At 41.8% G+C, this 16,337-nt stretch overlaps 41 non-coding genes and 32 pseudogenes across 41 annotated transcripts in view; all 73 read left to right on the top strand.

The window, feature by feature from the left end:
- Positions 1-24: 24 nt before the first annotated feature.
- Positions 25-143, top strand: LOC135066662 (5S ribosomal RNA). The gene has a single exon (XR_010252903.1). It is a non-coding gene; the product is annotated as a 5S ribosomal RNA (ribosomal RNA).
- Positions 144-250: 107 nt separating this feature from the next.
- LOC134891328 (5S ribosomal RNA) lies at positions 251-369 on the top strand (annotated as a pseudogene).
- A 107-nt stretch (positions 370-476) lies between these two features.
- Positions 477-595, top strand: LOC135061322 (5S ribosomal RNA). The gene has a single exon (XR_010247706.1). It is a non-coding gene; the product is annotated as a 5S ribosomal RNA (ribosomal RNA).
- A 107-nt stretch (positions 596-702) lies between these two features.
- LOC135067395 (5S ribosomal RNA) lies at positions 703-821 on the top strand. The gene has a single exon (XR_010253612.1). It is a non-coding gene; the product is annotated as a 5S ribosomal RNA (ribosomal RNA).
- Positions 822-928: 107 nt separating this feature from the next.
- On the top strand, positions 929-1,047 carry LOC135059004 (5S ribosomal RNA). The gene has a single exon (XR_010245423.1). It is a non-coding gene; the product is annotated as a 5S ribosomal RNA (ribosomal RNA).
- A 107-nt stretch (positions 1,048-1,154) lies between these two features.
- On the top strand, positions 1,155-1,273 carry LOC134888061 (5S ribosomal RNA; annotated as a pseudogene).
- Positions 1,274-1,380: 107 nt separating this feature from the next.
- On the top strand, positions 1,381-1,499 carry LOC134894014 (5S ribosomal RNA; annotated as a pseudogene).
- Positions 1,500-1,606: 107 nt separating this feature from the next.
- On the top strand, positions 1,607-1,725 carry LOC135067927 (5S ribosomal RNA). Its single transcript, XR_010254135.1, has one exon. It is a non-coding gene; the product is annotated as a 5S ribosomal RNA (ribosomal RNA).
- A 107-nt stretch (positions 1,726-1,832) lies between these two features.
- Positions 1,833-1,951, top strand: LOC135066566 (5S ribosomal RNA). Its single transcript, XR_010252810.1, has one exon. It is a non-coding gene; the product is annotated as a 5S ribosomal RNA (ribosomal RNA).
- Positions 1,952-2,058: 107 nt separating this feature from the next.
- LOC134891661 (5S ribosomal RNA) lies at positions 2,059-2,177 on the top strand (annotated as a pseudogene).
- A 107-nt stretch (positions 2,178-2,284) lies between these two features.
- LOC134892364 (5S ribosomal RNA) lies at positions 2,285-2,403 on the top strand (annotated as a pseudogene).
- Positions 2,404-2,510: 107 nt separating this feature from the next.
- Positions 2,511-2,629, top strand: LOC134887458 (5S ribosomal RNA; annotated as a pseudogene).
- Positions 2,630-2,736: 107 nt separating this feature from the next.
- On the top strand, positions 2,737-2,855 carry LOC135061321 (5S ribosomal RNA). The gene has a single exon (XR_010247705.1). It is a non-coding gene; the product is annotated as a 5S ribosomal RNA (ribosomal RNA).
- Positions 2,856-2,962: 107 nt separating this feature from the next.
- LOC135066926 (5S ribosomal RNA) lies at positions 2,963-3,081 on the top strand. Its single transcript, XR_010253159.1, has one exon. It is a non-coding gene; the product is annotated as a 5S ribosomal RNA (ribosomal RNA).
- Positions 3,082-3,188: 107 nt separating this feature from the next.
- Positions 3,189-3,307, top strand: LOC135059003 (5S ribosomal RNA). The gene has a single exon (XR_010245422.1). It is a non-coding gene; the product is annotated as a 5S ribosomal RNA (ribosomal RNA).
- Positions 3,308-3,414: 107 nt separating this feature from the next.
- LOC134887425 (5S ribosomal RNA) lies at positions 3,415-3,533 on the top strand (annotated as a pseudogene).
- A 107-nt stretch (positions 3,534-3,640) lies between these two features.
- On the top strand, positions 3,641-3,759 carry LOC134901620 (5S ribosomal RNA). Its single transcript, XR_010175107.1, has one exon. It is a non-coding gene; the product is annotated as a 5S ribosomal RNA (ribosomal RNA).
- Positions 3,760-3,866: 107 nt separating this feature from the next.
- LOC134894452 (5S ribosomal RNA) lies at positions 3,867-3,985 on the top strand (annotated as a pseudogene).
- Positions 3,986-4,092: 107 nt separating this feature from the next.
- On the top strand, positions 4,093-4,211 carry LOC134889939 (5S ribosomal RNA; annotated as a pseudogene).
- Positions 4,212-4,318: 107 nt separating this feature from the next.
- LOC134886062 (5S ribosomal RNA) lies at positions 4,319-4,437 on the top strand. The gene has a single exon (XR_010170158.1). It is a non-coding gene; the product is annotated as a 5S ribosomal RNA (ribosomal RNA).
- A 107-nt stretch (positions 4,438-4,544) lies between these two features.
- LOC135061435 (5S ribosomal RNA) lies at positions 4,545-4,663 on the top strand. The gene has a single exon (XR_010247816.1). It is a non-coding gene; the product is annotated as a 5S ribosomal RNA (ribosomal RNA).
- A 107-nt stretch (positions 4,664-4,770) lies between these two features.
- On the top strand, positions 4,771-4,889 carry LOC135060822 (5S ribosomal RNA). The gene has a single exon (XR_010247216.1). It is a non-coding gene; the product is annotated as a 5S ribosomal RNA (ribosomal RNA).
- Positions 4,890-4,996: 107 nt separating this feature from the next.
- LOC135070424 (5S ribosomal RNA) lies at positions 4,997-5,115 on the top strand. The gene has a single exon (XR_010256589.1). It is a non-coding gene; the product is annotated as a 5S ribosomal RNA (ribosomal RNA).
- A 107-nt stretch (positions 5,116-5,222) lies between these two features.
- On the top strand, positions 5,223-5,341 carry LOC135069421 (5S ribosomal RNA). Its single transcript, XR_010255602.1, has one exon. It is a non-coding gene; the product is annotated as a 5S ribosomal RNA (ribosomal RNA).
- Positions 5,342-5,448: 107 nt separating this feature from the next.
- LOC135069336 (5S ribosomal RNA) lies at positions 5,449-5,567 on the top strand. Its single transcript, XR_010255519.1, has one exon. It is a non-coding gene; the product is annotated as a 5S ribosomal RNA (ribosomal RNA).
- Positions 5,568-5,674: 107 nt separating this feature from the next.
- On the top strand, positions 5,675-5,793 carry LOC134893662 (5S ribosomal RNA; annotated as a pseudogene).
- Positions 5,794-5,900: 107 nt separating this feature from the next.
- On the top strand, positions 5,901-6,019 carry LOC134890135 (5S ribosomal RNA; annotated as a pseudogene).
- A 107-nt stretch (positions 6,020-6,126) lies between these two features.
- LOC134890791 (5S ribosomal RNA) lies at positions 6,127-6,245 on the top strand (annotated as a pseudogene).
- A 107-nt stretch (positions 6,246-6,352) lies between these two features.
- On the top strand, positions 6,353-6,471 carry LOC134901039 (5S ribosomal RNA). Its single transcript, XR_010174537.1, has one exon. It is a non-coding gene; the product is annotated as a 5S ribosomal RNA (ribosomal RNA).
- Positions 6,472-6,578: 107 nt separating this feature from the next.
- LOC134894508 (5S ribosomal RNA) lies at positions 6,579-6,697 on the top strand (annotated as a pseudogene).
- A 107-nt stretch (positions 6,698-6,804) lies between these two features.
- LOC135066508 (5S ribosomal RNA) lies at positions 6,805-6,923 on the top strand. Its single transcript, XR_010252756.1, has one exon. It is a non-coding gene; the product is annotated as a 5S ribosomal RNA (ribosomal RNA).
- Positions 6,924-7,030: 107 nt separating this feature from the next.
- Positions 7,031-7,149, top strand: LOC134888225 (5S ribosomal RNA; annotated as a pseudogene).
- Positions 7,150-7,256: 107 nt separating this feature from the next.
- LOC135058578 (5S ribosomal RNA) lies at positions 7,257-7,375 on the top strand. The gene has a single exon (XR_010245005.1). It is a non-coding gene; the product is annotated as a 5S ribosomal RNA (ribosomal RNA).
- A 107-nt stretch (positions 7,376-7,482) lies between these two features.
- On the top strand, positions 7,483-7,601 carry LOC134891761 (5S ribosomal RNA; annotated as a pseudogene).
- Positions 7,602-7,708: 107 nt separating this feature from the next.
- Positions 7,709-7,827, top strand: LOC135066449 (5S ribosomal RNA). Its single transcript, XR_010252697.1, has one exon. It is a non-coding gene; the product is annotated as a 5S ribosomal RNA (ribosomal RNA).
- Positions 7,828-7,934: 107 nt separating this feature from the next.
- Positions 7,935-8,053, top strand: LOC135070588 (5S ribosomal RNA). Its single transcript, XR_010256747.1, has one exon. It is a non-coding gene; the product is annotated as a 5S ribosomal RNA (ribosomal RNA).
- Positions 8,054-8,160: 107 nt separating this feature from the next.
- LOC134884829 (5S ribosomal RNA) lies at positions 8,161-8,279 on the top strand. The gene has a single exon (XR_010168961.1). It is a non-coding gene; the product is annotated as a 5S ribosomal RNA (ribosomal RNA).
- A 107-nt stretch (positions 8,280-8,386) lies between these two features.
- On the top strand, positions 8,387-8,505 carry LOC134888683 (5S ribosomal RNA; annotated as a pseudogene).
- A 107-nt stretch (positions 8,506-8,612) lies between these two features.
- On the top strand, positions 8,613-8,731 carry LOC134888119 (5S ribosomal RNA; annotated as a pseudogene).
- A 107-nt stretch (positions 8,732-8,838) lies between these two features.
- Positions 8,839-8,957, top strand: LOC135059002 (5S ribosomal RNA). Its single transcript, XR_010245421.1, has one exon. It is a non-coding gene; the product is annotated as a 5S ribosomal RNA (ribosomal RNA).
- Positions 8,958-9,064: 107 nt separating this feature from the next.
- On the top strand, positions 9,065-9,183 carry LOC134887424 (5S ribosomal RNA; annotated as a pseudogene).
- A 106-nt stretch (positions 9,184-9,289) lies between these two features.
- On the top strand, positions 9,290-9,408 carry LOC134892807 (5S ribosomal RNA; annotated as a pseudogene).
- A 107-nt stretch (positions 9,409-9,515) lies between these two features.
- Positions 9,516-9,634, top strand: LOC134893240 (5S ribosomal RNA; annotated as a pseudogene).
- Positions 9,635-9,741: 107 nt separating this feature from the next.
- On the top strand, positions 9,742-9,860 carry LOC134887002 (5S ribosomal RNA; annotated as a pseudogene).
- Positions 9,861-9,967: 107 nt separating this feature from the next.
- On the top strand, positions 9,968-10,086 carry LOC134894582 (5S ribosomal RNA; annotated as a pseudogene).
- A 107-nt stretch (positions 10,087-10,193) lies between these two features.
- LOC135065649 (5S ribosomal RNA) lies at positions 10,194-10,312 on the top strand. The gene has a single exon (XR_010251924.1). It is a non-coding gene; the product is annotated as a 5S ribosomal RNA (ribosomal RNA).
- A 107-nt stretch (positions 10,313-10,419) lies between these two features.
- On the top strand, positions 10,420-10,538 carry LOC135063046 (5S ribosomal RNA). Its single transcript, XR_010249386.1, has one exon. It is a non-coding gene; the product is annotated as a 5S ribosomal RNA (ribosomal RNA).
- Positions 10,539-10,645: 107 nt separating this feature from the next.
- LOC135066660 (5S ribosomal RNA) lies at positions 10,646-10,764 on the top strand. Its single transcript, XR_010252902.1, has one exon. It is a non-coding gene; the product is annotated as a 5S ribosomal RNA (ribosomal RNA).
- A 107-nt stretch (positions 10,765-10,871) lies between these two features.
- Positions 10,872-10,990, top strand: LOC134890989 (5S ribosomal RNA; annotated as a pseudogene).
- Positions 10,991-11,097: 107 nt separating this feature from the next.
- LOC134887456 (5S ribosomal RNA) lies at positions 11,098-11,216 on the top strand (annotated as a pseudogene).
- Positions 11,217-11,323: 107 nt separating this feature from the next.
- Positions 11,324-11,442, top strand: LOC135061320 (5S ribosomal RNA). The gene has a single exon (XR_010247704.1). It is a non-coding gene; the product is annotated as a 5S ribosomal RNA (ribosomal RNA).
- A 107-nt stretch (positions 11,443-11,549) lies between these two features.
- On the top strand, positions 11,550-11,668 carry LOC135067384 (5S ribosomal RNA). The gene has a single exon (XR_010253600.1). It is a non-coding gene; the product is annotated as a 5S ribosomal RNA (ribosomal RNA).
- A 107-nt stretch (positions 11,669-11,775) lies between these two features.
- On the top strand, positions 11,776-11,894 carry LOC135059001 (5S ribosomal RNA). The gene has a single exon (XR_010245420.1). It is a non-coding gene; the product is annotated as a 5S ribosomal RNA (ribosomal RNA).
- A 107-nt stretch (positions 11,895-12,001) lies between these two features.
- LOC134888060 (5S ribosomal RNA) lies at positions 12,002-12,120 on the top strand (annotated as a pseudogene).
- A 107-nt stretch (positions 12,121-12,227) lies between these two features.
- On the top strand, positions 12,228-12,346 carry LOC134894013 (5S ribosomal RNA; annotated as a pseudogene).
- A 107-nt stretch (positions 12,347-12,453) lies between these two features.
- Positions 12,454-12,572, top strand: LOC135067926 (5S ribosomal RNA). The gene has a single exon (XR_010254134.1). It is a non-coding gene; the product is annotated as a 5S ribosomal RNA (ribosomal RNA).
- A 107-nt stretch (positions 12,573-12,679) lies between these two features.
- On the top strand, positions 12,680-12,798 carry LOC135066334 (5S ribosomal RNA). Its single transcript, XR_010252584.1, has one exon. It is a non-coding gene; the product is annotated as a 5S ribosomal RNA (ribosomal RNA).
- Positions 12,799-12,905: 107 nt separating this feature from the next.
- On the top strand, positions 12,906-13,024 carry LOC134891660 (5S ribosomal RNA; annotated as a pseudogene).
- Positions 13,025-13,131: 107 nt separating this feature from the next.
- On the top strand, positions 13,132-13,250 carry LOC134892363 (5S ribosomal RNA; annotated as a pseudogene).
- Positions 13,251-13,357: 107 nt separating this feature from the next.
- Positions 13,358-13,476, top strand: LOC134887455 (5S ribosomal RNA; annotated as a pseudogene).
- Positions 13,477-13,583: 107 nt separating this feature from the next.
- On the top strand, positions 13,584-13,702 carry LOC135061318 (5S ribosomal RNA). The gene has a single exon (XR_010247703.1). It is a non-coding gene; the product is annotated as a 5S ribosomal RNA (ribosomal RNA).
- A 107-nt stretch (positions 13,703-13,809) lies between these two features.
- LOC135066924 (5S ribosomal RNA) lies at positions 13,810-13,928 on the top strand. The gene has a single exon (XR_010253158.1). It is a non-coding gene; the product is annotated as a 5S ribosomal RNA (ribosomal RNA).
- Positions 13,929-14,035: 107 nt separating this feature from the next.
- On the top strand, positions 14,036-14,154 carry LOC135059000 (5S ribosomal RNA). The gene has a single exon (XR_010245419.1). It is a non-coding gene; the product is annotated as a 5S ribosomal RNA (ribosomal RNA).
- A 107-nt stretch (positions 14,155-14,261) lies between these two features.
- Positions 14,262-14,380, top strand: LOC134887423 (5S ribosomal RNA; annotated as a pseudogene).
- A 107-nt stretch (positions 14,381-14,487) lies between these two features.
- Positions 14,488-14,606, top strand: LOC134901619 (5S ribosomal RNA). Its single transcript, XR_010175106.1, has one exon. It is a non-coding gene; the product is annotated as a 5S ribosomal RNA (ribosomal RNA).
- A 107-nt stretch (positions 14,607-14,713) lies between these two features.
- On the top strand, positions 14,714-14,832 carry LOC134893038 (5S ribosomal RNA; annotated as a pseudogene).
- Positions 14,833-14,939: 107 nt separating this feature from the next.
- On the top strand, positions 14,940-15,058 carry LOC134889938 (5S ribosomal RNA; annotated as a pseudogene).
- A 107-nt stretch (positions 15,059-15,165) lies between these two features.
- Positions 15,166-15,284, top strand: LOC134886061 (5S ribosomal RNA). The gene has a single exon (XR_010170157.1). It is a non-coding gene; the product is annotated as a 5S ribosomal RNA (ribosomal RNA).
- A 107-nt stretch (positions 15,285-15,391) lies between these two features.
- Positions 15,392-15,510, top strand: LOC135061434 (5S ribosomal RNA). Its single transcript, XR_010247815.1, has one exon. It is a non-coding gene; the product is annotated as a 5S ribosomal RNA (ribosomal RNA).
- A 107-nt stretch (positions 15,511-15,617) lies between these two features.
- Positions 15,618-15,736, top strand: LOC135060821 (5S ribosomal RNA). The gene has a single exon (XR_010247215.1). It is a non-coding gene; the product is annotated as a 5S ribosomal RNA (ribosomal RNA).
- A 107-nt stretch (positions 15,737-15,843) lies between these two features.
- Positions 15,844-15,962, top strand: LOC135070423 (5S ribosomal RNA). Its single transcript, XR_010256588.1, has one exon. It is a non-coding gene; the product is annotated as a 5S ribosomal RNA (ribosomal RNA).
- A 107-nt stretch (positions 15,963-16,069) lies between these two features.
- LOC135069420 (5S ribosomal RNA) lies at positions 16,070-16,188 on the top strand. The gene has a single exon (XR_010255601.1). It is a non-coding gene; the product is annotated as a 5S ribosomal RNA (ribosomal RNA).
- A 107-nt stretch (positions 16,189-16,295) lies between these two features.
- LOC135067224 (5S ribosomal RNA) overlaps positions 16,296-16,337 on the top strand; it is a 119-nt gene continuing 77 nt past the window's right edge. The window contains exon 1 of the ribosomal RNA XR_010253445.1: positions 16,296-16,337. This exon is cut by the window's right edge and continues 77 nt beyond it. This is a non-coding gene — a ribosomal RNA (5S ribosomal RNA).

The following is a 16,337-nucleotide window of genomic DNA, read 5'->3' as shown; positions in this document are numbered from 1 at the left end:
GTTCTAACAGAAACCACAAAGCTCATCTACAGCCACACCACACTGGATACACCCAAGCTCATCTGATCTTGGAAGCAAAGCAGTGTTGGGCCTGGTTAGTACTTGGATGGGAGACCACCTGGGAATACAAGGTGCTGTAGATACTTTTATACTGCCAACACCGTTTTGTTGATGCATTCCATTTTCAAACGTATTCATTTATGAACCAGTAGTAAGAAGTAGAAAAGTTCTAACAGAAACCACAAAGCTCATCTACAGCCAAGCCACATTGGATACGCCCAATCTCATCTGATCTTGGAATCTAAGCAGTGTTGGGCCTGGTTAGTAGTTGGATGGGAGACCACCTGGGAATACAAGGTGCTGTAGATATTTTTATACTGCCAACACCGTTCTGTTGATGTATTCCATTTTCAAACGTACTCATTTATGAACCCGTAGTTAGAAGTAGAAAAGTTCTAACAGAAACCACAAAGCTCATCTACAGCCACACCACACTGGATACGCCCAATCTCATCTGATCTTGGAAGCTAAGCAGTGTTGGGCCTGGTTAGTACTTGGATGGGAGACCACCTTGGAATACAAGGTGCTGTAGATATTTTTTTACTGCCAACACCGTTCTGTTGATGTTTTCCATTTTCAAATGTATTAATTTATGAACCAGTAGTTAGAAGTAGAAAAGTTCTAACAGAAACCACAAAGCTCATCTACAGCCACACCACACTGGATACGCCCAATCTCATCTGATCTTGGAAGCTAAGCAGTGTTGGGCCTGGTTAGTACTTGGATGGGAGACCACCTGGGAATACAAGGTGCTGTAGATATTTTTATACTGCCAACACCGTTCTGTTGATGCATTCCATTTTCAAACGTACTCATTTATGAACCAGTAGTTAGAAGTAGAAAAGTTCTAACAGAAACCACAAAGCTTATCTACAGCCACACCACACTGGATATGCCCAATCTCATCTGATCTTGGAAGCTAAGCAGTGTTGGGCCTGGTTAGTACTTGGATGGGAGACCACCTGGGAATACAAGGTGCTGTAGATATTTTTATACTGCCAACACCATTCTGTTGATGCATTCCATTTTCAAACGTATTCATTTATGAACCAGTAGTAAGAAGAAGAAAAGTTCTAACAGAAACCACAAAGCTCATCTACAGCCAAGCCACCTTGGATACGCCCAATCTCATCTGATCTTGGAAGCTAAGCAGTGTTGGGCCTGGTTAGTACTTGGATGGGATACCACCTGGGAATACAAGGTGCTGTAGATATTTTTATACTGCCAACACCGTTCTGTTGATGCATTCCATTTTCAAACGTATTCATTTATGAACCAGTAGTTAGAAGTAAAAAAGTTCTAACAGAAACCACAAAGCTCATCTACAGTCACACCACACTGGATACGCCCAATCTCATCTGATCTTGGAATCTAAGCAGTGTTGGGCCTGGTTAGTAGTTGGATGGGAGACCACCAGGGAATACAAGGTGATGTAGATATTTTTATACTGCCAACACCGTTCTGTTGATGCATTCCATTTTCAAACGTACTCATTTATGAACCAGTAGTTAGAAGTAGAAAAGTTCTAACAGAAACCACAAAGCTCATCTACAGCCACACCACACTGGATACGCCCAATCTCATCTGATCTTGGAAGCTTAGCAGTGTTGGGCCTGTTTAGTACTTGGATGGGAGACCACCTGGGAATACAAGGTGCTGTAGATATTTTTATACTGCCAACACCGTTCTGTTGATGCATTCCATTTTCAAACGTATTCATTTATGAACCAGTAGTTAGAAGTAGAAAAGATCTAACAGAAACCCCAAAGCTCATCTACAGCCACACCACACTGGATACACCCAATCTCATCTGATCTTGGAAGCTAAGCAGTGTTGGGCCTGGTTAGTACTTGGATGGGAGACCACCTGGGAATACAAGGTGCTGTAGATATTTTTATACTGCCAACACCGTTCTGTTGATGCATTCCATTTTCAAACGTATTAATTTATGAACCAGTAGTTAGAAGTAGAAAAGTTCTAACAGAAACCACAAAGCTCATCTACAGCCACACCACACTGGATACACCCAAGCTCATCTGATCTTGGAAACAAAGCAGTGTTGGGCCTGGTTAGTACTTGGATGGGAGACCACCTGGGAATACAAGTTGCTGTAGATACTTTTATACTGCCAACACCGTTCTGTTGATGCATTCCATTTTCAAACGTATTCATTTATGAACCAGTAGTAAGAAATAGAAAAGTTCTAACAGAAACCACAAAGCTCATCTACAGCCAAGCCACATTGGATACGCCCAATCTCATCTGATCTTGGTAGCTAAGCAGTGTTTGGCCTGGTTAGTACTTGGATGGGATACCACCTGGGAATACAAGGTGCTGTAGATATTTTTATACTGCCAACACCGTTCTGTTGATGCATTCCATTTTCAAACGTATTCATTTATGAACCAGTAGTTAGAAGTAGAAAAGTTCTAACAGAAACCACAAAGCTCATCTACAGTCACACCACACTGGATACGCCCAATCTCATCTGATCTTGGAATCTAAGCAGTGTTGGGCCTGGTTAGTAGTTGGATGGGAGACCACCTGGGAATACAAGGTGCTGTAGATATTTTTATACTGCCAACACCGTTCTGTTGATGCATTCCATTTTCAAACGTATTCATTTATGAACCAGTAGTTAGAAGTAGAAAAGTTCTAACAGAAACCACAAAGCTCATCTACAGCCACACCACACTGGATACGCCCAATCTCATCTGATCTTGGAAGCTAAGCAGTGTTGGGCCTGGTTAGTACTTGGATGGGAGACCACCTTGGAATACAAGGTGCTGTAGATATTTTTTAACTGCCAACACCGTTCTGTTGATGTTTTCCATTTTCAAATGTATTAATTTATGAACCAGTAGTTAGAAGTAGAAAAGTTCTAACAGAAACCACAAAGCTCATCTACAGCCACACCACACTGGATACGCCCAATCTCATCTGATCTTGGAAGCTAAGCAGTGTTGGACCTGGTTAGTACTTGGATGGTAGACCACCTGGGAATACAAGGTGCTGTAGATATTTTTATACTGCCAACACCGTTCTGTTGATGCATTCCATTTTCAAACGTACTCATTTATGAACCAGTAGTTAGAAGTAGAAAAGTTCTAACAAAAACCACAAAGCTCATCTACAGCCACACCACACTGGATATGCCCAATCTCATCTGATCTTGGAAGCTAAGCAGTGTTGGGCCTGGTTAGTACTTGGATGGGAGACCACCTGGGAATACAAGGTGCTGTAGATATTTTTATACTGCCAACACCATTCTGTTGATGCATTCCATTTTCAAACGTATTCATTTATGAACCTGTAGTTAGAAGTAGAAAAGTTCGAACAGTAACCACAAAGCTCATCTACAGCCATACCACATTGGATATGCCCAATCTCATCTGATCTTGGAAGCTAAGCAGTGTTGGACCTGGTTAGTACTTGGAAGGGAGCCCACCTGGGAATACAAGGTGCTGTAGATATTTTTATACTGCCAACACCGTTCTGTTGATGCATTCCATTTTCAAACGTTTTCATTTATGAACCTGTAGTTAGAAGTAGAAAAGTTCTAACAGAAACCACAAAGCTCATCTACAGCCATACCACATTGGATACGCCCAATCTCATCTGATCTTGGAAGCTAAGCAGTGTTGGGCCTGGTTAGTACTTGGATGGGATACCACCTGGGAATACAAGGTGCTGTAGATATTTTTATACTGCCAACACCGTTCTGTTGATGCATTCCATTTTCAAACGTATTCATTTATGAACCAGTAGTTAGAAGTAAAAAAGTTCTAACAGAAACCACAAAGCTCATCTACAGTCACAGCACACTGGATACGCCCAATCTCATCTGATCTTGGAATCTAAGCAGTGTTGGGCCTGGTTAGTAGTTGGATGGGAGTCCACCTGGGAATACAAGGTGCTGTAGATATTTTTATACTGCCAACACCGTTCTGTTGATGCATTCCATTTTCAAACGTACTCATTTATGAACCAGTAGTTAGAAGTAGAAAAGTTCTAACAGAAACCACAAAGCTCATCTACAGCCACACCACACTGGATACGCCCAATCTCATCTGATCTTGGAAGCTTAGCAGTGTTCGGCCTGGTTAGTACTTGGATGGGAGACCACCTGGGAATACAAGGTGCTGTAGATATTTTTATACTGCCAACACCGTTCTGTTGATGCATTCCATTTTCAAACGTACTCATTTATGAACCAGTAGTTAGAAGTAGAAAAGTTCTAACAGAAACCACAAAGCTCATCTACAGCCACACCACACTGGATACGCCCAATCTCATCTGATTTTGGAAGCTTAGCAGTGTTGGGCCTGGTTAGTACTTGGATGGGAGACCACCTGGGAATACAAGGTGCTGTAGATATTTTTATACTGCCAACACCGTTCTGTTGATGCATTCCATTTTCAAACGTATTCATTTATGAACCAGTAGTTAGAAGTAGAAAAGATCTAACAGAAACCACAAAGCTCATCTACAGCCACACCACACTGGATACACCCAATCTCATCTGATCTTGGAAGCTAAGCAGTGTTGGGCCTGGTTAGTACTTGGATGGGAGACCACCTGGGAATACAAGGTTCTGTAGATATTTTTATACTGCCAACACCGTTCTGTTGATGCATTCCATTTTCAAACGTATTCATTTATGAACCAGTAGTTAGAAGTAGAAAAGATCTAACAGAAACCCCACAGCTCATCTACAGCCACACCACACTGGATACACCCAATCTCATCTGATCTTAGAAGCTAAGCAGTGTTGGGCCTGGTTAGTACTTGGATGGGAGACCACCTGGGAATACAAGGTGCTGTAGATATTTTTATACTGCCAACAACGTTCTGTTGATGCATTCCATTTTCAAACGTATTCATTTATGAACCAGTAGTTAGAAGTAGAAAAGTTCTAACAGAAACCACAAAGCTCATCTACAGCCACACCACACTGGATACGCCCAATCTCATCTGATCTTGGAAGCTAAGCAGTGTTGGGCCTGGTTAGCACTTAGATGGGAGACCACCTGGGAATACAAGGTGCTGTAGATATTTTTATACTGCCAACACCGTTCTGTTGATGCATTCCATTTTCAAACGTATTCATTAATGAACCAGTAGTTAGAAGTAGAAAAGTTCTAACAGAAACCACAAAGGTCATCTACAGCCACACCACACTGGGTACGCCCAATCTCATCTGATATTGGAAGCTAAGCAGTGTTGGGCCTGGTTAGTACTTGGATGGGAGACCACCTGGGAATACAAGGTGCTGTAGATATTTTTATACTGCCAACACCGTTCTGTTGATGCATTCCATTTTCAAACTTATTCATTTATGAACTAGTAGTTAGAAGTAGAAAAGTTCTAACAGAAACCACAAAGCTCATCTACAGTCACTCCACACTGGATACGCCCAATCTCATCAGATCTTGGAAGCTAAGCAGTGTTGGGCCTGGTTCGTACTTGGATGGGAGACCACCTGGGAATACAAGGTGCTGTAGATATTTTTATACTGCCAACACCGTTCTGTTGATGCATTCCATTTTCAAACTTATTCATTTATGAACTAGTAGTTAGAAGTAGAAAAGTTCTAACAGAAACCACAAAGGTCAACTACAGCCACACCACACTGGCTACGCCCAATCTCATCTGATCTTGGAAGCTAAGCAGTGTTGTTCCTGGTTAGTACCTAGATGGGAGACCACCTGGGAATACAAGGTGCTGTAGATATTTTTATACTGCCAACACCGTTCTGTTGATGCATTCCATTTTCAAACGTATTCATTTATGAACCAGTAGTTAGAAGTAGAAAAGTTCTAACAGAAACCACAAAGCTCGTCTACAGCCACACCACACTGGATACGCCCAATCTCATCTGATCTTGGAAGCTAAGCATTGTTGGGCCTGGTTACTACTTGAATGGGAGACCACCTGGGAATACAAGGTGCTGTAGATATTTTTATACTGCCAACACCGTTCTGTTGATGCATTCCATTTTCAAACGTTTTCATTTATGAACCAGTAGTTAGAAGTAGAAAAGTTCTAACAGAAACCACAAAGGACAACTACAGCCACACCACACTGGATACGCCCAATCTCATCTGATCTTGGAAGCTAAGCAGTGTTGTGCCTGGTTAGTACCTGGATGGGAGACCTCCTGGGAATAGAAGGTGCTGTAGATATTTTTATACTGCCAACACTGTTCTGTTGATGCATTCCATTTTCAAACGTATTCATTTATGAACCAGTAGTTAGAAGTAGAAAAGTTCTAACAGAAACCGCAAAGCTCATCTACAGCCACACCACACTGGATACGCCCAATCTCATCTGATCTTGGAAGCTAAGCAGTGTTGGGCCTGGTTAGTACTTGGATGGGAGACCACCTGGGAACACAAGGTGCTGTAGATATTTTTATACTGCCAACAACGTTCTGTTGATGCATTCCTTTTTAAAACGTATTCATTTATGAACCAGTAGTTAGAAGTAGAAAAGTTCTAACAGAAACCACACAGCTCATCTACAGCCACACCAGACTGGATACACCCAAACTCATCTGATCTTGGAAGCTAAACCGTGTTGGGCCTGGTTAGTACTTGGAAGGGAGACCACCTAGGAATACAAGGTGCTGTAGATATTTTTATACTGCCAACACCGTTCTGTTGATGCATTCCATTTTCAAACGTATTCATTTATGAACCAGTAGTTAGAAGTAGAAAAGTTCTAACAGAAACCACAAAGCTCGTCTACAGCCACACCACACTGGATACGCCCAATCTCATCTGATCTTGGAAGCTAAGCAGTGTTGGGCCTGGTTAGTACTTGGATGGGAGACCACCTGGGAATAGAAGGTGCTGTAGATATTTTTATACTGCCAACACCGTTCTGTTGATGCATTCCATTTTCAAACGTATTCATTTATGAACCAGTAGTTAGAAGTAGAAAAGTTCTAACAGAAACCACAAAGCTCATCTACAGCCACACCAGACTGGATACGCCCAATCTCATCTGATCTTGGAAGCTAAGCAGTGTTGGGCCTGGTTAGTACTTAGATAGGAGACCACCTGGGAATACAAGGTGCTGTAGATATTTTTATACTGCCAACACCGTTCTGTTGATGCATTCCATTTTCAAACGTATTAATTTATGAACCAGTAGTTAGAAGTTGAAAAGTTCTGTCAGAAACCACAAATCTCATCTACAGCCACACCACACTGGATACACCCAATCTCATCTGATCTTGGAAGCTAAGCAGTGTTGGGCCTGGTTAGTACTTGGATGGGAGACCACCTGGGAATAGAAGGTGCTGTAGATATTTTTATACTGCCAACACCGTTCTGTTGATGCATTCCATTTTCAAACGTATTCATTTATGAACCAGTAGTTAGAAGTAGAAAAGTTCTAACAGAAACCACAAAGCTCATCTACAGCCACACCACACTGGGTACGCCCAATCTCATCTGAACTTGAAAGCTAAGCAGTGTTGGGCCTGGTTAGTAGTTGGATGGGAGAACACCTGGGAATACAAGGTGCTGTAGATATTTTTATACTGCCAACACCGTTCTGTTGATGCATTCCATTTTCAAACGTATTCATTTATGAACCAGTAGTTAGAAGTAGAAAAGTTCTAACAGAAACCACATAGGTCATCTACAGCCACACCACACTGGATACACCCAATCTCATCTGATCTTGGAAGCTAAGCAGTGTTGGGCCTGGTTAGTACTTGGATGGGAGACCACCTGGGAATACAAGGTGCTGTAGATATTTTTATACTGCCAACACCGTTCTGTTGATGCATTCCATTTTCAAACGTATTCACTTATGAACCAGTAGTTAGAAGTAAAAAAGTTCTAACAGAAACCACAAAGCTCATCTACAGCCACACCACACTGGATACGCTCAATCTCATCTGATCTTGGAAGCTTAGCAGTGTTGGGCCTGGTTAGTACTTGGATGGGAGACCACCTGGGAATACAAGGTGCTGTAGATATTTTTATACTGCCAACACCGTTCTGTTGATGCATTCCATTTTCAAACGTATTCATTTATGAACCAGTAGTTAGAAGTAGAAAAGTTCTAACAGAAACCACAAAGCTCATCTACAGTCACACCACACTGGATACGCCCAATCTCATCTGATCTTGGCAGCTTAGCAGTGTTGGGCCTGGTTAGTACTTGGATGGGAGACCACCTGGGAATACAAGGTGCTGTAGATATTTTTATACTGCCAACACCGTTCTGTTGATGCATTCCATTTTCAAACGTACTCATTTATGAACCAGTAGTTAGAAGTAGAAAAGTTCTAACAGAAACCACAAAGCTCATCTACAGCCACACCACACTGGATACGCCCAATGTCATCTGATCTTGGAAGCTAAGCAGTGTTGGGCCTGGTTAGTACTTGGATGGGAGACCACCTTGGAATACAAGGTGCTGTAGATATTTTTTTACTGCCAACACCGTTCTGTTGATGTTTTCCATTTTCAAATGTATTCATTTATGAACCAGTAGTTAGAAGTAGAAAAGTTCTAACAGAAACCACAAAGCTTATCTACAGCCACACCACACTGGATACGCCCAATCTCATCTGATCTTGGAAGCTAAGCAGTGTTGTGCCTGGTTAGTACTTGTTTGGGAGACCACCTGGGAATACAAGGTGCTGTAGATATTTTTATACTGCCAACACTGTTCTGTTGATGCATTCCATTTTCAAACGTACTCATTTATGAACCAGTAGTTAGAAGTAGAAAAGTTCTAACAGAAACCACAAAGCTCATCTACAGCCACACCACACTGGATATGCCCAATCTCATCTGATCTTGGAAGCTAAGCAGTGTTGGGCCTGGTTAGTACTTGGATGGGAGACCACCTGGGAATACAAGGTGCTGTAGATATTTTTATACTGCCAACACCGTTCTATTGATGCATTCCATTTTCAAACGGATTCATTTATGAACCTGTAGTTAGAAGTAGAAAAGTTCTAACAGTAACCACAAAGCTCATCTACAGCCATACCACATTGGATATGCCCAATCTCATCTGATCTTGGAAGCTAAGCAGTGTTGGACCTGGTTAGTACTTGGAAGGGAGCCCACCTGGGAATACAAGGTGCTGTAGATATTTTATACTGCCAACACCGTTCTGTTGATGCATTCCATTTTCAAACGTATTCATTTATGAACCAGTAGTTAGAAGTAGAAAAGTTCTAACAGAAACCACAAAGCTCGTCTACAGCCACACCACACTGGATACGCTCAATCTCATCTGATCTTGGAATCTAAGCAGTGTTTGGCCTGGTTAGTACTTGGATGGGAGACCACCTGGGAATACAAGGTGCTGTAGATATTTTTATACTGCCAACACCGTTCTGTTGATGCATTCCATTTTCAAATGTTTTCATTTATGAACCAGTAGTTAGAAGTAGAAAAGTTCTAACAGAAACCACAAAGGTCAACTACAGCCACACCACACTGGCTACGCCCAATCTCATCTGATCTTAGAAGCTAAGCAGTGTTGTGCCTGGTTAGTACCTGGATGGGAGACCTCCTGGGAATACAAGGTGCTGTAGATATTTTTATACTGCCAACACCGTTCTGTTGATGCATTCCATTTTCAAACGTATTCATTTATGAACCAGTAGTTAGAAGTAGAAAAGTTCTAACAGAAACCACAAAGCTCATCTACAGCCACAACACACTGGATACGCCCAATCTCATCTGATTTTGGAAGCTAAGCAGTGTTGGGCCTGGTTAGTACTTGGATGGGAGACCACCTGGGAATACAAGGTGCTGTAGATATTTTTATACTGCCAACACCGTTCTGTTGATGCATTCCTTTTTAAAACGTATTCATTTATGAACCAGTAGTTAGAAGTAGAAAAGTTCTAACAGAAACCACACAGCTCATCTACAGCCACACCAGACTGGATACACCCAAACTCATCTGATCTTGGAAGCTAAACCGTGTTGGGCCTGGTTAGTACTTGGAGGGGAGACCACCTAGGAATACAAGGTGCTGTAGATTTTTTTATACTGCCAACACCGTTCTGTTGATGCATTCCATTTTCAAACGTATTCATTTATGAACCAGTAGTTAGAAGTAGAAAAGTTCTAACAGAAACCACAAAACTTATCTACAGCCACACCACACTGGATACGCCCAATCTCATCTGATCTTTGAAGCTAAGCAGTGTTGGGCCTGGTTAGTACTTGGATGGGAGACCACCTGGGAATACAAGGTGCTGTAGATATTTTTATACTGCCAACACCGTTCTGTTGATGCATTCCATTTTAAAACGTATTCATTTATGAACCAGTAGTTAGAAGTAGAAAAGATCTAACAGAAACCACAAAGCTCATCTACAGCCACACCACACTGGATACACCCAATCTCATTTGATCTTGGAAGCTAAGCAGTGTTAGGCCTGGTTAGTACTTGGATGGGAGACCACCTGGGAATACAAGGTGCTGTAGATATTTTTATACTGCCAACACCGTTCTGTTGATGCATTCCATTTTCAAACTTATTAATTTATGAACCAGTAGTTAGAAGTAGAAAAGTTCTAACAGAAACCACAAAGCTCATCTACAGCCACACCACACTGGATACACCCAAGCTCATCTGATCTTGGAAGCAAAGCAGTGTTGGGCCTGGTTAGTACTTGGATGGGAGACCACCTGGGAATACAAGGTGCTGTAGATACTTTTATACTGCCAACACCGTTTTGTTGATGCATTCCATTTTCAAACGTATTCATTTATGAACCAGTAGTAAGAAGTAGAAAAGTTCTAACAGAAACCACAAAGCTCATCTACAGCCAAGCCACATTGGATACGCCCAATCTCATCTGATCTTGGTAGTTAAGCAGTGTTTGGCCTGGTTAGTACTTGGATGGGATACCACCTGGGAATACAAGGTGCTGTAGATATTTTTATACTGCCAACACCGTTCTGTTGATGCATTCCATTTTCAAACGTATTCATTTATGAACCAGTAGTTAGAAGTAGAAAAGTTCTAACAGAAACCACAAAGCTCATCTACAGTCACACCACACTGGATACGCCCAATCTCATCTGATCTTGGAATCTAAGCAGTGTTGGGCCTGGTTAGTAGTTGGATGGGAGACCACCTGGGAATACAAGGTGCTGTAGATATTTTTATACTGCCAACACCGTTCTGTTGATGTATTCCATTTTCAAACGTACTCATTTATGAACCAGTAGTTAGAAGTAGAAAAGTTCTAACAGAAACCACAAAGCTCATCTACAGCCACACCACACTGGATACGCCCAATCTCATCTGATCTTGGAAGCTAAGCAGTGTTGGGCCTGGTTAGTACTTGGATGGGAGACCACCTTGGAATACAAGGTGCTGTAGATATTTTTTTACTGCCAACACCGTTCTGTTGATGTTTTCCATTTTCAAATGTATTAATTTATGAACCAGTAGTTAGAAGTAGAAAAGTTCTAACAGAAACCACAAAGCTCATCTACAGCCACACCACACTGGATACGCCCAATCTCATCTGATCTTGGAAGCTAAGCAGTGTTGGGCCTGGTTAGTACTTGGATGGGAGACCACCTGGGAATACAAGGTGCTGTAGATATTTTTATACTGCCAACACCGTTCTGTTGATGCATTCCATTTTCAAACGTACTCATTTATGAACCAGTAGTTAGAAGTAGAAAAGTTCTAACAGAAACCACAAAGCTCATCTACAGCCACACCACACTGGATATGCCCAATCTCATCTGATCTTGGAAGCTAAGCAGTGTTGGGCCTGGTTAGTACTTGGATGGGAGACCACCTGGGAATACAAGGTGCTGTAGATATTTTTATACTGCCAACACCATTCTGTTGATGCATTCCATTTTCAAACGTATTCATTTATGAACCAGTAGTAAGAAGAAGAAAAGTTCTAACAGAAACCACAAAGCTCATCTACAGCCAAGCCACCTTGGATACGCCCAATCTCATCTGATCTTGGAAGCTAAGCAGTGTTGGGCCTGGTTAGTACTTGGATGGGATACCACCTGGGAATACAAGGTGCTGTAGATATTTTTATACTGCCAACACCGTTCTGTTGATGCATTCCATTTTCAAACGTATTCATTTATGAACCAGTAGTTAGAAGTAAAAAAGTTCTAACAGAAACCACAAAGCTCATCTACAGTCACACCACACTGGATACGCCCAATCTCATCTGATCTTGGAATCTAAGCAGTGTTGGGCCTGGTTAGTAGTTGGATGGGAGACCACCAGGGAATACAAGGTGATGTAGATATTTTTATACTGCCAACACCGTTCTGTTGATGCATTCCATTTTCAAACGTACTCATTTATGAACCAGTAGTTAGAAGTAGAAAAGTTCTAACAGAAACCACAAAGCTCATCTACAGCCACACCACACTGGATACGCCCAATCTCATCTGATCTTGGAAGCTTAGCAGTGTTGGGCCTGTTTAGTACTTGGATGGGAGACCACCTGGGAATACAAGGTGCTGTAGATATTTTTATACTGCCAACACCGTTCTGTTGATGCATTCCATTTTCAAACGTATTCATTTATGAACCAGTAGTTAGAAGTAGAAAAGATCTAACAGAAACCCCAAAGCTCATCTACAGCCACACCACACTGGATACACCCAATCTCATCTGATCTTGGAAGCTAAGCAGTGTTGGGCCTGGTTAGTACTTGGATGGGAGACCACCTGGGAATACAAGGTGCTGTAGATATTTTTATACTGCCAACACCGTTCTGTTGATGCATTCCATTTTCAAACGTATTAATTTATGAACCAGTAGTTAGAAGTAGAAAAGTTCTAACAGAAACCACAAAGCTCATCTACAGCCACACCACACTGGATACACCCAAGCTCATCTGATCTTGGAAACAAAGCAGTGTTGGGCCTGGTTAGTACTTGGATGGGAGACCACCTGGGAATACAAGTTGCTGTAGATACTTTTATACTGCCAACACCGTTCTGTTGATGCATTCCATTTTCAAACGTATTCATTTATGAACCAGTAGTAAGAAATAGAAAAGTTCTAACAGAAACCACAAAGCTCATCTACAGCCAAGCCACATTGGATACGCCCAATCTCATCTGATCTTGGTAGCTAAGCAGTGTTTGGCCTGGTTAGTACTTGGATGGGATACCACCTGGGAATACAAGGTGCTGTAGATATTTTTATACTGCCAACACCGTTCTGTTGATGCATTCCATTTTCAAACGTATTCATTTATGAACCAGTAGTTAGAAGTAGAAAAGTTCTAACAGAAACCACAAAGCTCATCTACAGTCACACCACACTGGATACGCCCAATCTCATCTGATCTTGGAATCTAAGCAGTGTTGGGCCTGGTTAGTAGTTGGATGGGAGACCACCTGGGAATACAAGGTGCTGTAGATATTTTTATACTGCCAACACCGTTCTGTTGATGCATTCCATTTTCAAACGTATTCATTTATGAACCAGTAGTTAGAAGTAGAAAAGTTCTAACAGAAACCACAAAGCTCATCTACAGCCACACCACACTGGATACGCCCAATCTCATCTGATCTTGGAAGCTAAGCAGTGTTGGGCCTGGTTAGTACTTGGATGGGAGACCACCTTGGAATACAAGGTGCTGTAGATATTTTTTAACTGCCAACACCGTTCTGTTGATGTTTTCCATTTTCAAATGTATTAATTTATGAACCAGTAGTTAGAAGTAGAAAAGTTCTAACAGAAACCACAAAGCTCATCTACAGCCACACCACACTGGATACGCCCAATCTCATCTGATCTTGGAAGCTAAGCAGTGTTGGACCTGGTTAGTACTTGGATGGTAGACCACCTGGGAATACAAGGTGCTGTAGATATTTTTATACTGCCAACACCGTTCTGTTGATGCATTCCATTTTCAAACGTACTCATTTATGAACCAGTAGTTAGAAGTAGAAAAGTTCTAACAAAAACCACAAAGCTCATCTACAGCCACACCACACTGGATATGCCCAATCTCATCTGATCTTGGAAGCTAAGCAGTGTTGGGCCTGGTTAGTACTTGGATGGGAGACCACCTGGGAATACAAGGTGCTGTAGATATTTTTATACTGCCAACACCATTCTGTTGATGCATTCCATTTTCAAACGTATTCATTTATGAACCTGTAGTTAGAAGTAGAAAAGTTCGAACAGTAACCACAAAGCTCATCTACAGCCATACCACATTGGATATGCCCAATCTCATCTGATCTTGGAAGCTAAGCAGTGTTGGACCTGGTTAGTACTTGGAAGGGAGCCCACCTGGGAATACAAGGTGCTGTAGATATTTTTATACTGCCAACACCGTTCTGTTGATGCATTCCATTTTCAAACGTTTTCATTTATGAACCTGTAGTTAGAAGTAGAAAAGTTCTAACAGAAACCACAAAGCTCATCTACAGCCATACCACATTGGATACGCCCAATCTCATCTGATCTTGGAAGCTAAGCAGTGTTGGGCCTGGTTAGTACTTGGATGGGATACCACCTGGGAATACAAGGTGCTGTAGATATTTTTATACTGCCAACACCGTTCTGTTGATGCATTCCATTTTCAAACGTATTCATTTATGAACCAGTAGTTAGAAGTAAAAAAGTTCTAACAGAAACCACAAAGCTCATCTACAGTCACAGCACACTGGATACGCCCAATCTCATCTGATCTTGGAATCTAAGCAGTGTTGGGCCTGGTTAGTAGTTGGATGGGAGACCACCTGGGAATACAAGGTGCTGTAGATATTTTTATACTGCCAACACCGTTCTGTTGATGCATTCCATTTTCAAACGTACTCATTTATGAACCAGTAGTTAGAAGTAGAAAAGTTCTAACAGAAACCACAAAGCTCATCTACAGCCACACCACACTGGATACGCCCAATCTCATCTGATCTTGGAAGCTTAGCAGTGTTCGGCCTGGTTAGTACTTGGATGGGAGACCACCTGGGAATACAAGGTGCTGTAGATATTTTTATACTGCCAACACCGTTCTGTTGATGCATTCCATTTTCAAACGTACTCATTTATGAACCAGTAGTTAGAAGTAGAAAAGTTCTAACAGAAACCACAAAGCTCATCTACAGCCACACCACACTGGATACGCCCAATCTCATCTGATTTTGGAAGCTTAGCAGTGTTGGGCCTGGTTAGTACTTGGATGGGAGACCACCTGGGAATACAAGGTGCTGTAGATATTTTTATACTGCCAACACCGTTCTGTTGATGCATTCCATTTTCAAACGTATTCATTTATGAACCAGTAGTTAGAAGTAGAAAAGATCTAACAGAAACCACAAAGCTCATCTACAGCCACACCACACTGGATACACCCAATCTCATCTGATCTTGGAAGCTAAGCAGTGTTGGGCCTGGTTAGTACTTGGATGGGAGACCACCTGGGAATACAAGGTTCTGTAGATATTTTTATACTGCCAACACCGTTCTGTTGATGCATTCCATTTTCAAACGTATTCATTTATGAACCAGTAGTTAGAAGTAGAAAAGATCTAACAGAAACCCCACAGCTCATCTACAGCCACACCACACTGGATACACCCAATCTCATCTGATCTTAGAAGCTAAGCAGTGTTGGGCCTGGTTAGTACTTGGATGGGAGACCACCTGGGAATACAAGGTGCTGTAGATATTTTTATACTGCCAACAACGTTCTGTTGATGCATTCCATTTTCAAACGTATTCATTTATGAACCAGTAGTTAGAAGTAGAAAAGTTCTAACAGAAACCACAAAGCTCATCTACAGCCACACCACACTGGATACGCCCAATCTCATCTGATCTTGGAAGCTAAGCAGTGTTGGGCCTGGTTAGCACTTAGATGGGAGACCACCTGGGAATACAAGGTGCTGTAGATATTTTTATACTGCCAACACCGTTCTGTTGATGCATTCCATTTTCAAACGTATTCATTAATGAACCAGTAGTTAGAAGTAGAAAAGTTCTAACAGAAACCACAAAGGTCATCTACAGCCACACCACACTGGGTACGCCCAATCTCATCTGATATTGGAAGCTAAGCAGTGTTGGGCCTGGTTAGTACTTGGATGGGAGACCACCTGGGAATACAAGGTGCTGTAGATATTTTTATACTGCCAACACCGTTCTGTTGATGCATTCCATTTTCAAACTTATTCATTTATGAACTAGTAGTTAGAAGTAGAAAAGTTCTAACAGAAACCACAAAGCTCATCTACAGCCACTCCACACTGGATACGCCCAATCTCATCAGA

The sequence above is a fragment of the Pseudophryne corroboree genome, chromosome 3 (genome assembly GCF_028390025.1).
Source record: "Pseudophryne corroboree isolate aPseCor3 chromosome 3, aPseCor3.hap2, whole genome shotgun sequence".
Classification (NCBI taxonomy): domain Eukaryota; kingdom Metazoa; phylum Chordata; class Amphibia; order Anura; family Myobatrachidae; genus Pseudophryne; species Pseudophryne corroboree.
This window is presented reverse-complemented; position numbering and strand designations above follow the sequence as displayed.